This window comes from Neoarius graeffei, chromosome 3 (genome assembly GCF_027579695.1).
Source record: "Neoarius graeffei isolate fNeoGra1 chromosome 3, fNeoGra1.pri, whole genome shotgun sequence".
Taxonomy (NCBI): domain Eukaryota; kingdom Metazoa; phylum Chordata; class Actinopteri; order Siluriformes; family Ariidae; genus Neoarius; species Neoarius graeffei.
In genome coordinates this window covers 300,001-304,162 of record NC_083571.1, presented here as the reverse complement: position 1 = coordinate 304,162, position 4,162 = coordinate 300,001, and the positions used below count along the sequence as shown (strand labels likewise).

The window sequence follows — 4,162 nt, the reverse complement described above, 5'->3', positions numbered from 1 at the left end:
TGGCAAGGAAAAACTCCCTCAGATGACACGAGGAAGAAACCTTGAGAGGAACCAGACTCTAAATGGCACCCATCCTCATGTGGGTGATAACAGATAGTGTGATTATAAATAACTCACTTCTATAACTGTGTCCTATAGAGTCAAAAAGTACAACTGTATAACCAGGAAATTCATTATAGTTTAACAGGAAGTCTGTTTTGTTGAAGTTATAAACTGTTCATTGATGGAAACTTGAGTGCAGAACTTTTCATGGCAACTGTAGTCCTAAAGTTAGCAAGTACTGTAGATGCATTACTGTAAGTGTCCAGAGCGTCTTCCAAGTGTGACTTTCGATTGTCCATATGGACTCTGTCCTCCACAGGAGCGATGTGATAAGACTCCAGCCAGACGTAGGGCATCAGGATGGGTCAGGCAGGTCCGAGGAGCAGAAGAGGTATAGCATCACTGGTGTCTCAGGATCGACATGTAACTCAGAGGGGGACAGACAGAGGGAAGAGACGGGGGGATGAGAAAGAGAACACAGGATGTTAGGTATGCCCAATGTCACCTAACGAGTAAGAACAGGATATATTTTGCACTGAGTGCAAGCAGGGACTCCAGCAAAACAAACTACGACAGCATAACTAAAAGGGGAGAGCCAGAAGGTAATATAGACACGAGGGAGTCCTGGGACATAAAGCAGCAGCCACTACACTGCCAATAAACCTGAGTGAGCGAGTGAGAGTGGGGGGGCAACAGCATCCATACATCCCAGTTTACCAAAACACTCTGTCTGAGGACCCTCCAGATCTATACCTTTACTTCATAAACACCATTAACACAAGGCTTGACTAAACAGATATGTTTTCAGCCGAGACTTAAACGCTGAGACTGTGTCTGATTCCCAAACACTACTTGGAAGGCTGTTCCATAACTGTGGGGCTTTGTAAGAAAAGGCTCTGTCGCCTGATGTAGCCTTCACCATACAAGGTACTAATAGATAGTATTACAGTAGTGTGTCTCAGTGGTCTCAAAGTTTAGGGGAATAAAAGGGTATGAAGCAGAGAATAGGAGGGTACAATTAAAAAGGCTGAAGCCTTTCACTGTGAACCATAGGCAGGAAAAATGGAAAACTGGGTTTATCCGAGACACAGTTTCAAGGCATTTGGGGAGGAATTTCCGTTTTATTGTAAACAGCAAAATAGAGTCTGAAGTGATAGTAATCAATACTAAACATTTTAATAGAACTGCCATATAGTAATGACTCAAAAAAAACCTGACAATACAAAACTATATATTTTTGATGTTTACAAAATCAACTAACAGTTACAATAACTTGATTCTGTAAACATCAAAAACATGTTTTGTATAGTCAAATTTCTTTTTGATGCATTATTCAATTTCTGAACAATGAGTATTGATCTAATCCTAAAGCTTCTATAACAGTGTCTGTAGTGAGATTGGGTACTGAAACTGATCAAGGTTTTTACATGTTCTGTCTTCCCCTTTGTTTCCACTCTATTTTACCAAAACATCCCCCTGAACCACTTCCACTTTGCAGACTGCATAGAGTCTAATCATCTCAACTGTCTTCTGTGACAGTATTTATTGCATTTTTGTGTCATATAAGCTACTGGATGTCTTAATTCTCTTCAGGATGAATAAAGTATCTATCTATCTATCTATCTATCTATCTATCTATCTATCTATCTATCTATCTATCTATCTAGTGTGTATTACAGTAGTGTGCAGTACACTAGTGTGTCTTGCCTGAGTGTGTATTACAGGAGTGTGCAGTACACTACTGTGTATTGCAGTAGTGTGTATTAAAGTAGTGTGTATTACAGTAGTGTGTGTATTACAGTAGTGTGTATTGCAGTCGTGTGTATTGCAGTAGTGTGCAGTACACTAGTGTGTATTACAGTAGTCAAGTCAAGTCAACTTTATTGTCAAATATGCGATACATGCTCGACATACAGCACAGATGAAATATCAGTCCTCTCTGACCCACGGTGCAAACAGGCAATGCAATAAATAAAAATAGAATAATTGAAAAAAAAAACCCAATATAAACGGTATAAACACTCTAGATAGGAACTAGACAGACTAAACACTCAAACAATATAAACAGTATAAATAAACAGTATAAACACTAGATAAGAATAAGACAGACTAAACACTCAAACAGACAATATAAACAGTATAAAAACTCTAGATATTAACTAGACTAAACACTCACACACACACACACACACACACACACATAAATTGGTACAAATAACCAAACAGTCAAGGGCACTTGAGGTATAGCAGGTAAACATGAAACATGAAATAAGCAGAATAAACAAACTAGCAGCTGTTAAGGTGAGGTAGTGCGGAATAGTGCAAATGGGCGAGGTAAAGTGAGATGTGCGGTCCCTGAGTTCAGTGTGTTAATGAACGATGAGATGTGTGTGTGTATATATATATATATATATATATATATATATATATATATATATATAGTGTGTGTTGGGGGGGAACTGTGAGGATGACATGTCAGATGCTGAAGGGGGGTGTGCGAGCAGAATCTGTGGCAGTACACTAGTGTGTATTTCAGCAGTGTGCAGTACACTAGTGTGCATTGCAGTAGTGTGTATTACAGTAGTGTGCAGTTCACTGGTGTGTATTGCAGTAGTGTGTATTACAGTCGTGTATTGCAGTAGTGTGTGTATTACAGTAGTGTGCAGTACACTAGTGTATATTACAATAGTGTGCAGTACACTAGTGTGTATTGCAGTAGTGTGTATTACAGTAGTGTGCAGTTCACTGGTGTGTATTGCAGTAGTGTGTATTACAGTCGTGTATTACAGTAGTGTGCAGTACAGTAGTGTGTATTGGATTAGTGTGTGTATTACAGTAGTGTGTGTACTGCAGCAGTGTTACAGTAGTGTGTATTACAGTAGTGTGCAGTACACTACTGTGTATTGCAGTAGTGTATGTATTGCAGTCAGGGCCGTTGACAGTTTTGGCTGGGCCCAGGACAAAATAATCTGAGTGCCCCCCCCCCCCCCCCCCCCCCACACACACACACACATACGCGCGCACGCACGCACATCGCCACACAGCAACCACCCACACCCAACCCCTCTTTTCACAGTCTCCATTCACTCCAACCCTTAAATAACAGGTATTCCAAGCCCATTATAACAGTCAACCATTTTATTTCAACATTCCAACATATTTACAGTTTGAGCATTTCCTTAGTCTGCAACTATTCAGGTGCAAAATGCAATGCGCTGGACTTTTGCTGTGGCGAAGTCGTCAATAAGGTCATTAAAGTCCAGCTTCTTTGCAAGTTCGCGCTCTATAGAGAGCATAGCCAGCCCATTGAGCCTCTCCTGTGACATGTTTGAGCGCAGGTAGTTGATAAACCAAAATGATTGTTTACGGGATGGAACTGGGCCTCAATGAGAACGGAGTTATGGCTTTCCCAAAATCTGAACATAGAAGCATCACCACTAGTGATGTGTACAGTGAGTTTTTCAGTGTATTTTTTTGTCTTGTTTTTCATAAACGCCCTTTCCGTACTCGATTTAGAATGTTACAAAAAAAATTGACACCCTCCCAACCACGTAACATTAGCCTATCTGACCTGGGGGCTGACACGTTTATTACGGATAAACCAAAAGGATTACAACGTTCCCTGGATATAGAACTGGACCGAGAAGATTTCAAAATCTTAACGTGTAAGCAACAACAATAAAACAGAGGTTGTTTTATTCATTTAGGGCTTATTAGGCTACTTTCATTAATTGCGCTTTTCATACAGGCCTATCATTTTTCACTTGAGCAAGGGAATTGTTTGAAGAGTATCCAGTCTAAGCGAAAGTTTAATGTTTTGCAACAGACTAACCTCAAAACACCCCATTTATAGCCCATTTGTTACATTAAACTCTATCTAGCTGGCAATTTCACATGCCGTCGTATCTACACGGGATGATTTCCAACAAAATAAGGTTTAATTAACAAGAGGCAGCGTTCCACGGGCTTTCAGCTAACCGGAGTCCAGCTCAGCGCAGCTCAGCAAGCGTGCCTAAAACATTTGGATATGATTGCGGGCCAATGTGCTATTCTTTGCTTCATTGAGATATATGCAACACAGTGTTATTAAACCGATATGTTTATGAAATAATTCAATGCC

General features: G+C 40.2%; 1 protein-coding gene across 1 annotated transcript in view; it reads left to right on the top strand.

The window, feature by feature from the left end:
* The first annotated feature begins 515 nt into the window (after positions 1-515).
* The window catches only part of LOC132883045 (pleckstrin homology domain-containing family G member 3-like), an 82,858-nt gene continuing 79,211 nt past the window's right edge, over positions 516-4,162 (top strand). The window contains exon 1 of the mRNA XM_060916176.1: positions 516-531. The gene's annotated coding sequence lies outside the window, so the exon portion shown is untranslated. The remainder of the gene's footprint in view (positions 532-4,162) is intronic.